The 12702-nt window shown below is 54.5% G+C and overlaps 1 protein-coding gene across 1 annotated transcript in view; it reads right to left on the reverse strand.

Moving 5' to 3' along the window:
• SNPH (syntaphilin) overlaps positions 1–11684 on the reverse strand; it is a 33631-nt gene extending 21947 nt beyond the window's left edge. Inside the window, exon 1 of the mRNA XM_039237777.1 lies at positions 11647–11684. The gene's annotated coding sequence lies outside the window, so the exon portion shown is untranslated. The remainder of the gene's footprint in view (positions 1–11646) is intronic.
• Positions 11685–12702: the final 1018 nt, after the last annotated feature.

Raw genomic sequence — 12702 nt, forward strand, 5'->3', positions numbered from 1 at the left:
GGGGATCCTGTTCAGGAAAACGCTGCCGGGGCCAGAGAGGTAAAGCAGAGAACCCCAGTGCTGGCCGTAGTTGGCAGAAAGCTCTCTTCTTCCCACCTGCTGGCAAATGCTGACCTTCCCTACCCTGTAAGATAAACTCCTGCATGGGCTCTGTGGACACAGTGTTCTCAGGTGTCCCTCTACCTGTCGTGTCCACCCCCAGCTCCCCCACCCCCGCCTCAAAGGCAGAGATCTTCATAATCACACAGGGTGGGGGCTGGGGTAGCATGCGGAGCGGGCCTGGGGGTGGGGAGCTTTGTCCTAGGGCAAAACCTAGTTCTTTTTTTTTTTTTTTAACGTTTTATTTATTTCTAGGAGAGAGAGAGAGAGAGAGAGAGAGACAGCGTGAGCAGGGGAGGGTCAGAGAGAGAGGGAGTCACCGACTGAAACAGGCTCCAGGCTCCGAGCTGGCAGCCAGCACAGAGCCCAACGCGGGGCCTGAACCCACGAACCACGAGATCATGACCTAGCGAAAGTCGGACCAACCGACTAAGCCACCCAGGCGCCCCGGGCAAAATCTAGTTCTTAGCAGAGAACTGACCACAAGCTTTAGCTTCCTTATTGGCAAAATGGGTTGCAATTATGAAGATTTAATTAGATAATGCATGGGAAGAGCCTGGCGCATACCGCCCAGTGAATGCTCGCTTCTTTCTCTTATTTCATAAACCAAAAGCCTGGAGACAAGTGAATGATTCTTTCCAAGAAGGTCACAGAATTAAAAGGGACTCCCTTAGCTCACATGGGATAATTTTACAACGTTAAATATAGTCATATTGGTGAAAGTATTTATTATACTTATAAAAGTAGCGCACACTTTGGGGCACCTGGGTGGCTCAGTCGGTTAAGTGTCTGACTTTGGCTCAGGTCATGATCTCGCGGTCAGTGAGTTGGAAACCTGTGTCGCGCTCTGTGCTCACAGCTCAGAGCCTGGAGCCTGCTTCGGATTCTGTGTCTCCCTCTCTCTCTGACCTTCCCCCATTCATGCTCTGTGTCTCTCTCAAAAATAAATAAAGATTAAGAAAAATAAAAATAAAAGTAGTACACACTTAAAATAAAACTCTCCAGTTTTGCTATTCCAAGATGAACCGCTGATTAATTTCATTGCTGCTTCCAGTTTCTCTCTAAGCAGAGAAAAAAAATGTTTTTGAGGAGACGTGGGGGTTATTTTTACATCATTATAACTATGGTGTATATGCACCTTTATATCTTTTAAAAATTTTAGTTTATGGATTGCCTGTGCCGTGGCATATTCTCAATAAAAAGTTCTGTTTTTTAAATATTTTACTTTTTTTAATCTCTACACCCAACGTGGGGCTCGAACTCACAATCCTGAGATCAAGAGTCGCATGCTCCCCCGACTGAGCACGCCAGGTGCCCCTATAAAAAGTATTTTATGGGCTGCATCATCTTCCATTTCATGGGTCATCATGGTTAACTTCCTCCCTTGTTGAATATTTGGACTTTCTCACTATCAAAAAGAAGGCTACAACAGATACCTTTGTGCATAATTGTTTTTCTGTATTTTGAGCTACTTCCCCAGGATAGATCCCCAGTGGTGAGTTTGTGGCGCCAGCGAATACACTGCCAAACTGCTTTCCTAAAGGGTTGAGTTGCCAGATGAGTCTCCCACCCATAACATATGCACATCAGCTGCATCTCCCATTTGACAACACTACTGGCACTGAGCTCCGCCTCCTAAAAGGCAAGAAGTTCAAGCTCAAACACAGGAATTATCCAGGATGATCTTTTTCTGAGTTTCTTCGGCTTTGGGGCAAGTATTTTCACCCCCATGTGGCAAAGGGGGGAGGTTAACTCCTGGAGAGACCTAGCTCAAAAGTAGCCTAGCTCCAAGCAAGACTGAGAGCAAGTCCCCCAGGGCCTGTCCCATGCCCTAATCACAGCACTGCTTACCCCTGCGGCAGCTCTGGCGGCCCGCTTCGGTCAGTATTCAGCCAGCACCTGCCTGCTGTGTGCCGGGTCCTAGAACGGTCCCAGCACCCGATCCTGTCAGGGAGGGGCCGGGCTCAGGAGGGACTGAGTCTCTCTCCAGAACTCAGGAGGAGGTACCTGTGAGCAGGGCGCTGAAGGATGGGCAGGGAGCTGCCTGCGGAGGAGAATTCCAGATGCAGTGTGGGGTGGGGGCCAGCATGATGGAGGCATGGAGCGGGGGGAGGAGGAGGGGAGAGGAAGAAGAGGAGGGGAGGAGGAGGAGGAGGAGAAAGAGAGCTACAGGGGTAGAGGCACAGGGGAGTACAGAGGGAGGCTGGGTGCTGGGGGAGGGCTTTTCGAGCCTACGGCTTCTGGGCAGGGCAATGACAAGGCCGGGTTTATCTTCTAGAAGCTAATGCTGTACCAGCTGTGCTGGGAACAGGCTAGAAGGAGGAGGGAGGCACCAGGAGACCCTAGATGGAAGCAGAGCAGAAGGAGTGAGAGAAGCAAAGGCGGCTTCCAGGGACACTGAGGACAGAGGCCCCCCAGGGCCCAGAAGGGATGGGCAGGGGGGCGAGGGCAGGCCGAGGCACGTGATGGCACCCTGGCGTCTGGGAAAGTCGGGGGCGATGGGCACTAACCCTGCCTACGCAGTGTCCCGGCTCGCCCATAGGCACAGACCCCTGCTGGGGTTCCGGGGTGTCTGTCCACGCAGCGTAACCCGCACAAACCTGCACGGTGGCAGTGGCAGTTCTGGCGTCGCGCTGGGGGCGGCGGCACCCCTGCCCGGCCTTGCGAAGGTGGTTACTGTCGCTCAGCCTGCCGGGGCCCAAAGGCAGGCGGGCGTCATGCCTCCGGCGGCCCGGGTCTTCCCAGGTGCCAGGGGCAGAGCGACCCCGAATCGAGGCCTTGCAGACATGTGCCAGAGGAAATCAGGCCACCCCACGGAGGGCCTGGAAGTCCTGAGGACCCCACGCGGCCAATCCAGGTACCAGGAACAGTGGCCTCAAGAGGGCTCCACAGTCCTTCCCTCCTGGGACACAGCCTGGCACAGTGTCGGGAGCCCGGATGTGTGGCCCTGCCACCAACCGAGTCCAGGACCTGAGGGCATGATGCTCTTGGCACCTCAGTGTCCCCATTCATAAAATGGCGATAATACCCACTCCGTGATGGAGCTGCTGTGACAGCCCGGCCCCTGCCCTCCTGGTCAGCCTGCTTCCCCCCACGTGCTCTTCCCAACTGCCTCCACCGAGCTCACCCCGTGGACTCACACTTTCGCTTCGGCGGTGACTTCTGCCTGGACAACCCTTCCAAGCTCTCTGCCTCCTTGTCCTCCAAGCTCAATTCAAGATGATGTCTGTGTGTGGCTTCACGGGGGACAGAGTTCACGCTCTCTCCCGGGGTGGTCCCTTGCGCACACGCCCCCTTCAGAGCTCGTCTTACACCCACAGGACACAGGCTATTTGCACACGTGCTCACCCGTGGACCACAATCTTCCATCTTTTGAGGGTTTCTAAGCCTCCCCCCAAAGGTATCTGGCAAAAGCAGCACATGGTCTGCCGGCCAGTGGTCAGAGGGCTCTGGCATAAGAGGCGATGAAGCCCCTAACCAGGCACCACCCAGCCCTGAGCAAAGCAGGAAAGGTCGCCGGGCACAGCTCCAGCCATACCTGTGCGCTCAACAAACCTTCTTCCTCCTCTGCGTCCCAAACGCCTTTGGATGGCAACAGACAGTGCCAACACTACTCTGTGTCCTCGGAGCTGGCACCGTCAGCTAGAGAACCTACCAGCCTCTCACTCATGACCACCTTACAGAGAGCAAAGGGAGGCTCAGAATCACCTGACTTGCCTGGGGTCAAGGAACATAAGGCATCAAGGTAGCACCCCAGGGGCCCTCTTCCTCTTGAGATCAGACGCCACACCCCATGGGATCTCCGGGACTGAGAAGCTGTTGAGATGTGTGACCTTTAAGAACCTCCAGGAGCCATCTTTCTGTATTCTCCATATAGTGGAGAAGACTCCCTGGTGAGTCTTTCTGGCTTTATCTCTCTCTCTCTCTCTCTCACCCACACACGTACACCGAGTCTGAAACTCCCACCGGGCCCTCTAGGGCAAGACACAAATTGGGAGGAAATACTCGCAGAATACATATTTGACAAAGAACTTGCATCCAGAACATGTGGAGAACTCTTACCGCGCGATCAGAAGACCAACACCCAAATGATTAAATAATCGACAGCAGGCAAAGTGTCGGAACAGAAGCTTCACCAAAGAAGATGCGTGGCTAGCAAACACACACACGCACAAAGATGTTCGACATCGTTTGTCATTAGGAGAATGCAAACTAAAGCCATAAAGAGATACTATTGCACACCCATTACAACAGTTAAAAGTTAAAAGACTGATCCTACCACGGGCTGGTGAGGGCGTGGAACTGGAATTTCCATACAGTGATGGTGGGATGGTAAACCCAGAGCGGGGGCATAACCACGCTGGAAACCCCTGGGAAGTCTCTTAAAGAGTTAAATATATATTTGCCAAGCTCTCCAGCCATTCTACATTCACTCCTAGCCTCATCCATACGAAAACTTCGTGCAAACGGTCACAGCAGCTTAATTTTAATAGCAAAACACTGGAAAGAAACCAATGTACCATCAGCAGAGGAAGGGATAAACTAACAGTGTTTTCTCCTTTATCCCTGAATACTACTCAGCAACAAAAAGGAATATGTTGATAGGCAAAACATCATGAATCCCCAAACAATATGCCGAGTGAAAAAGTCAGGCCCCTCCCCCCCAATCATATACTGTATGATTCCATTTATATAAAGTTCCAGAAAATGCAAAGTTGTCTATAGTGAGAGAAAGGCTACCAGTGGTTATCTGGGGACAGGGGAGGTGTGACAGGGAGGAACGACAAACGGGACAAGAGGAAGCTTTTCAAGATGATGGATTTGTTCATTATGTGAATTGTGATGAAGGCTTCACGGGTTACACGATGTCAAAGCCCACAAAATTGTGTGCTTTAAACGTGTGCTGCTGATTGTTCAGGAAAGCTGGAAGGAAGAGGGAGCGGAAGGGGCCGGGGAAAGAGAAGCAAGCAGGAGTCTTTCTTAGGAGGCCAGGCACACACACGGACACACACACACACACACACACACACACACACTGAGTAGGGACTTGCCACTTGGCCTCTGAGAGTCTCTCCACCCAGGATTCCACCTAAAAGGGACACCAATCTACTTGTCATTTGCTCAGTGCTTTCCCAGAGTCCTCCCTGTGTGCCTGCCTTGAGCGGGGTCCCGCCGGTTCCCAGACGAAGCCAAACCCAGCCCTTGCTCTGGAAAGTTCATTCTGTCAGCCATGGAGCAGGCTTCCCCGAATTCAACCTGCATACGGAGCCACACCGGCCGGGTTCCCTTCACACTTCCTCTGAGGTCCTCCTCTGCCCGAGGCTGCCTCCCCAAGCAGAGGCCAGCTTCCCTGTGTGGTGGCCAGGCGGCAGGGCTGTCTGTGGGGACCCCGCTGGCTGTCCGGACCTCAGCGCGGCCCACGTGCAAAGCAGCGGACCTGGGGGGCCGGGCGGGCATGACTTCCACAGAACGGGCCCTGCCCCTCCCTCGGAGGAGCTGCCGGAAGGCTCTCCTCACACCCTGTCTCTCTAAGGGTGGCTTCTGAGCCAGGCCTCACGGGCTGTCGGCCAAGTCGCCTCTTCTGAGGCTCCTGACCAAGCTTCCAGAGACCCTGTGGCAGGAAGGCCCAGCCTCAAGGGGGCAGCGAGGCGTCTGGAGGCCTCAGGCCCTGGAGACGCAATCCTGACAGGGCTGCTGGACGGGACACACCCTTGGAAGCTGTGGGCCCAGAAGCAGACCACACACGGCCAAGGTGACACGGCCTCGCGGACACCGTACGCCCTGGCCCAGGCCAGCCATGCCAGCCTTGTTTCCCTTCTCTGCCCTTACTCTCACCCAGCAACTCCTGGGCGCTACATAGCCTGGCTTCTGGAACTTTACACGAGAGGGCCCAGACGGGCCGGCCTGCCACAGACACGTTTTAATGTGTGCGCCTAAAAACGTTGCCCCTTCGGCCACATTTTGAAAACAAGAGACATTACAAACACGTCTCGCCTATAAACCAGAAGGCAAGAGTACGGCCCACCCTCCTGCCTGGGAAGAGCGGCAGGGGCAGGCTAGCAGCGGCCTCTCGCAAACAAGCACTTTCCCCGGAACCCTGAACAGTCCAATGGGGCTGCTTTGCCTCTGTAGACAACAGCGTTTGAGGCCCCTTACTTTACACGTCGGATTCTGCCCTACAGACCTCCCAATGGCCTTATGAGGTAGAAAGCATCATGTCCCCATTTTACAGGATAGGAAACGGAGCAGCGGGGCCCCAGAGCCAAACGCAGGACACTGGTCTGTGACGAAATGAGTGAAACATGGACTGTACATGGGGCGCCTGGGTGGCTCAGTTGGTTAAGCGTCCGACTTTGGCTCAGGTCATGATCTCACGGTTCGTGAGTTCAAGCCCTGCATCAGGCTCTGTGCTAACAGCTAGCTCAGAGCCTGGAGCCTGCTTCAGATTCTGTCTCCCCCTCTCTCTCTGCTCCTCCCTTCCTCATGCACGCGCGCGCTCTCTCTCTCTCTCTCAAAAATAAATAAATTAAAAAAATATATAGACTGTACTATTTTTAATAAAGCAAATGTATTGAATGTGAAGGCATGCCTTTTTTTTCTTTTCTCCTGATCATCTAAAGTCTGCTTACTTTGGGGACAGAGTTGTTAAAATGTTCTTTCTTTCACTGTGCGGTGGTGATAGTAAACAGAAATCTATTTAAGTGTCACTTGAATGTCCCTGTCGGGCAAAATGAAGAGTTGGCAAACCTAGGATGGATGCCCAAATGTACTGATCTTTGAAATCTAAGTGTGAGAAGCGCCACTCTGCTATCTAGCCTTCCCATCCCAGAATGAGAGCTCGCCTCTGCCATTTCTCCTGGTTCAAAAAAAAAAAAAAGAAAAAGAAAAAAACCACCTCGATCTGCACCTCATCCTATCTTCAAAGAGGTGGCTTTTGATCAGAGCTTTCTACATCCAGCAAACCTATGGGGCATTTGTTCCTGCCTCTTGTTATATTTATCTCATTCTTCCTCAAGTTACAGTTATCTATATCTTACCCACTCTTGCACCCCCCGAAAAGGTGACAGAACAGAAGAAAGAGCTGCTGACGGGTTGACCAGTCTGTGCTTCAAGGGTCCCCAGAGGACCCTGCCTCTGCCTGGCATGTCGTAGGTGGGGCAGAGCAAAGGGCCTGGCCTCGGGCCACCCAGGGAGTCGACGGCAGGGCAGAGCCAAGGCGAGGCTGGGAGCCTCCTGCTGCACTCGGTGCTGGCTCTTTCCACTTCGCCAGGCTGCTTCCCAGAAACTCCCTTCTGCTTGGCTCAGCACCTCGATTCAGGGGACAGTGCTGAGCATGTGACAAACACTTTGTATCTGTCCATTAGGAGGTGCCAAGCAGCCGGGGGAACACAGGCCCCCTCTTCTCCAAGGGCCCTCAGCTCTAGCCTCGTATCACCCGCATCGAGCCTTCACTCAGTGCGAGCTGCCCATCAGATGAAGAAGCGGCCCTCCGGCCCCTGGTGACCTGGATGTAGAAAGACCCCATATGGCTCAGGAATACAGTCCCAGTTAGGCCAGAGTTAGGATCCCAGCCGTGCTGAGTCACCTTGGGGAAATGCCTTCACCTCTCCAGGTGTCAGGTGCCCTAGACAGGTGGAATGCCGAGAATAGATACGAAGAATTCCCCAAGCCTACCGGCTTGGTTATTCAGCACCAGACAGGCTTTGCTAAGAAGAACTTCAGAGTCCTGTCTCTAGAAGCCTCTAAGGACAGGAAAGGTTCTCGTCCACCTGGGATGAATGGATTATTCCATTAGAGCTGTGCCAGAGTGAGCCTGACTGGCCCCTCGACTCTGTGGCCACTTTCTGGGTTGCTGGGATCAAAAGCCAACATAACTTTAGAACCATCTGGAACTGTCCTAAGCTGGCTGGATGAGGAGGAGGAGGATGCTGATTTGCACACTCAATTCAGAAAGCAAGGACATGACGATGGCATGACCTCTCTAAAGCCTTCCTGACCCACTGAGTAGGAAAGATCTTCTCCCCTGTCTGACCCCCCATTACACACCATTATCAGTGCCCATCCCAGCTCCTAGATGGTTTACCCTACCTACATGTTTAGATGTTTGTCTCTCGCTTAGATATTGGCTTCTTGAAATGAGGGATCACCTCTAACTCTTTTCTGTATCCTGTGTACTTAGCCCAGGGCCTAACTAAGAAATCATCACCAAATCGGAGCAGTGTTTAGCTAGACAAGGAAGCCCTTCCACCCCTATTCTGGGACAAGGTGGCATTTAGTTCCGTTAGAGCCCATAGAGGCATCCAGTCCATCCGCAGGACAGGAACGCCAACTTTCAGAGGGAAACTGGCTTACCCAAGGCTATTCAGTTAATGAGAGGGCACAGACCCGAGGCAACGCTTTTGATTCTCAGTACAGTGTGCTTCCAGCTCTTTCTCAGCCTCTACAACACATTCGCTGTGTAACTCTGGGCAAGGCTCTTTGTCTCTCTGCCCTGGCTTTCTCTTTGTGAAATGGTAAAAACCATAATGGGGATTGTCTCAGAGCACAGCACATAGGGAGCACTCAGAAAGCGTGTCTGTTGTGACTGTCGTTCAGGGAAAGGGCACCCACCGCCCAACAGCAGAGCAGGGCTCAGGGTGAAAGGAAGTCTTCCCAGCCCCGACTTACACACTCTTCAAACCGGCAAGTCCCGTGCGGTCATCGGTCCGGGGAAGGGCCCAATCTCTGTGCAAGAGCACATACGACTCACAGTGATGGCAGCAAGGTATGTAGGGGGAGGAAGCGGAGCCTTTGGAAGAGCATGCTTTTCCGGGTCAGACGGACCTGGCGTCAGGTAACAGGCTACCCTTCCTAGCTGCGCCATCTTGGCAGGTCACTCTCTCTAAGGCTTGGCCTCCTCATCTTTCAAAAAGGTATAATTTGCTATGAGGATCTCCTGAGGTAGGTGATGGCCTGGTGCTCCACAGATGATACTATGAGTAATAACACTTGTTCCATTTTTATTCAACGAAATGCACGCGCTACAATGTCAGAACCTGAAAGAGCCTTAGGGATCCAGGAGTCCAGTCCTGTCATTTTGTATCTGGGGACCCAGAGGTCGTAACTGGCCAAGGTCACACAATGGGGCACACAGTGGTAGGGTGAGACCTGGGGCTTGGCTGGGCCTACTCCATTTTCTACTGTGTGTCCATCATGGCCCACTGGATTCTTCTCATCTGCTCTTCCCATCTCCATCCCCCCCAGCACGGTGAGGGGCTGGAGTCACGTTCTTCCCAGCCCTCCCCGTTTCATGCTCATCTGAAACCAGCCGGCGCCATCTGTCTGCCAACGTCACAGTCCTCACAGGCACACTGAGCCCCTTCCAGCCTTGAGGAGAAGGCAAAACAACTGCTGGCTACTGGCGCTAGCAGTAGTAATAATATCAGTAGTCACAGTGCTACCAATGGCAACCGACGGCCCGCGTGGTGTCCTGTGCTTAACGGCGCTTTTCCTACCACCATCAGCGCATTCCATGGTTCCTCCCTCACCTGGTTGACTTAGGGACATAAGGTCCTCAAACGGATCCAACACTTAACTGAGCACCTACTTTGTGCCTGGCCGCAGGCTAGAGGTTACAGACACAGAGAGGAAAAAGATGGGGCCTCTGTTGGGAGGAGTTCACGGTCTAATGGGGCATTCGTGCAGGTGGGGGACATGACTTCCTTTGGCCCAAACGATGCAGCAGCAAAATGCCCTGCCCGAGCCTACAGGGAGCACCCTTCATCATGCTGTCAAGGGGCAGAGTGTGTCTACAGAATAAACTGGAGCACAGAAGGGTCAGTGCTAGAATGAAAAGGACAGCAGTGCTAGGCTGCAAAGGATAGAAAGTACAGACCCCAAACCCTCGACTGCCCATCTCAGGGAGATTCTAGTGCGAGGCTTGGGAGGGAGGGCAAGGAGGCAGCGGTAGGACCCGTATGGACTCAGGAAGCCTTGGCCCCTGCCCCCTGCCAGCACACAAGATTCTGATGCTTCGTGTCCCTTAGGGACTTGGCCCTCAGCTGCCAAGATTTTCCAAGCCCAGTACTGGGGTACATATGTCTCCTTGGGACCATCCTTTGCTGGACTGATGTCATAGCCCTGGCAATGGAAGTGTATGTACCTCCTGGTTGCTTCCAAGGCCCTTGGCCCAACACAACCCAGCATTCTTTATCTCCTGGCAAGGGCTGCCATCCGCGGGGATGTGGAAGAGACTGGTGGGGTGGGGGCAGAGGGAGAGAAGAGGCTAGAAGCAGCTACCCCACCCCTCCCCTCGTCCCCCAATCTCTCTCTCAAGCCCTGCATCCCTGAAACCCTACTGTGTTCCAGGCACTATTTTAGGTGCTTCCACATACATCTCATTTAATCATCCCATCAGCCTTCTCAAGCATGTATACCTCCTCCCAGATGCACAGATGAGGAAACTGAAGCTTGGGGACGGGAAGTAACTCAACGGAGGTCACCCCCGTGGCAGCGCAGGGATGTCGATAGAGGATGTCTCATGCCTCCAGTTCCATGGGGCTCACAAGGTCATATGTCACCGGACAAGTCCAGGGTTGAAAGAGACCAACTGAGGAAACCCCAGTTATTTCGTAAACCCACGTTTAAATTCTGGGTTGTTTTTGTAGAGAGATCTCTGGCATCTGAGAGCTACCTGAACAGCACATTACAACTACACAGACCATCTAATCCAACTCCTGCATTTAACACATGAACAGACACCCACGCCTGAAGGATTTTAAGATGGCTACTGGTGGCCTACGAGCAAGCTAGGGGACCAGAACTCGAATCTCCAGCACGTTCCCTACACCCACCCTGCCTGCAGAGATCACCTCTTCCTGATAAGCTCCGGCAGCCCATCCCACACCACCAGAGAGGCAGAGGAGGCCAAGGAAACAGGCAGCTTGTGTAAGCAGGCCTCTCCTCGGTCTGCAGGGTTGAAGAAGGGAATCTGGGGCTTACCAGGCTAGTAGGTGTTCTGCTGAGCGGAAGGAGAGAGCATCCTACCCCATGGAGGCTCCAGGGAGACAGACTCAGATCTCCTGCTTCAGGGGTCATGGGCATGTTTTCCAGACCTACTGCAGGGCCCTGACGCTTCTCAGGGGGGGAACGTGGTAAAGAAGCAGTCATTGGCACTTGACCTTGGGTTGGGTGTGGGGTTCCACCCTTCTCCCACCCCTAGGTACCCTTGCACCTCCTCGGGGGAAAAAAAAAAAGGGCTTGAATATTTGCCAAATGCTGGAAGAGGAAGGCATTTAGGAACGGGGTGGCCCCTAAACCTCTCCTAATCGCCCACCTTGGGCACCTTCCCCGTTGCAACCAGCATCCTGTAATTAGTGATTTTCACGGGTTTGGGGCGGGGTGGGGGGGAGAATAAAGGGAGGGTAAGAATGAGTCACAGTTAACCCCTCCTGGCCCGGTGTCCTCTGAGGGATTCTACCGCAGCGGGCGGCCGCCAGCGCCCCCCGCCCGCCCGGCCCGCCGGGTGCAGCGCAGGGCCCCCTCCGGGCACCGCCGCGGCCTCCTCACCTGGGTCCGCTGGCGCTCCGCAGCCCGCCGGCCCGCGCCGCTCCGGCCCCGCTTGGCGCAGCGCCTCTGCAGTCGCGGCTGCAGCTGTCTGGCGGGGATCAGCAACCTGCGGCGGAGGGGGAAAAGACACAGACGGGGCCGGGTGAACGCGGGCGGGGACGCCCGCGCAGCCGAGCCCCCCGCAGCTGACAGCTGGGCCGCCGCAGCCAGAGAGCCTGGAGGGCAGAGGCTGCCCGCGGGCGCTCGGTCCCGTCCTCTCCCCCGCGCGGCCCGCGCCTCCCCTCCCCCCACCCGCCCTCGGCACTCGGGGGGGCGCCGCTGGGCGGTGGGCCCCGAGGTCCCCGGGGTCGCTGTCATCACCTGCGGAGGCTTCCATGGCTTCGGCTGCCCTGCCCAGGCCGCCGACCTGCTCTCCGGAGCCCCTGCTGGAGGCGGCTCGCCAGGGCTGGGGCTGCCGGGAGGGAGGAAAGGGGAGGGCGAGGTGGATGGAAGGGACCAGCCAGTGGGCGGCTCGCTGGCAGCTGCGTAAGCGGCCCGTCTTCACTTTCCTTCTTAAAGAGATAGTTTGCATCTTGCCTCGGAGGGTGCGGGAGGCGGGGCGCGAGCATGCACGGGGTGGGGTCCTCTCCCACCCACTGTGTTTAGCCAGCCTGCCCAGCCTGCGCGGTGTACAGCCCGCCTGTGTTGAGGGTTGGGCAGCGTGGCACCGAGGAGAGCGCATCGTCCGTCCACGGACAGGCTGTGTGATCCTGGGCAAGTCCCTGCACGTCCCTGGTCCTCAGTTTTCTCACCTGCAACGTGGATCGGTGATACTAATCTCACTTCCTGGCACACTGCCGGCTTCTGTTAAATAGCAATGTCATCTGAAGTCCATTAGGAACATTTTTCTCTCCCTTATTTTTCACTTCCGAGTACCAGGTTGCTTATTTAATGCCAACAGCATTTGGGCAACTAAGAAGAATGATGGCAAGAATCTTAAATATCTGAAAACTCATGTTTGCCTTTGAAGTATTAGGATGGTGAATCTTTGAAAACGTGGGAGGATAATCACAACCT

Source organism: Hyaena hyaena, unplaced genomic scaffold, assembly GCF_003009895.1.
Source record: "Hyaena hyaena isolate Hyena2069 unplaced genomic scaffold, ASM300989v1 scaffold_131, whole genome shotgun sequence".
NCBI classification, from domain to species: Eukaryota; Metazoa; Chordata; class Mammalia; order Carnivora; family Hyaenidae; genus Hyaena; species Hyaena hyaena.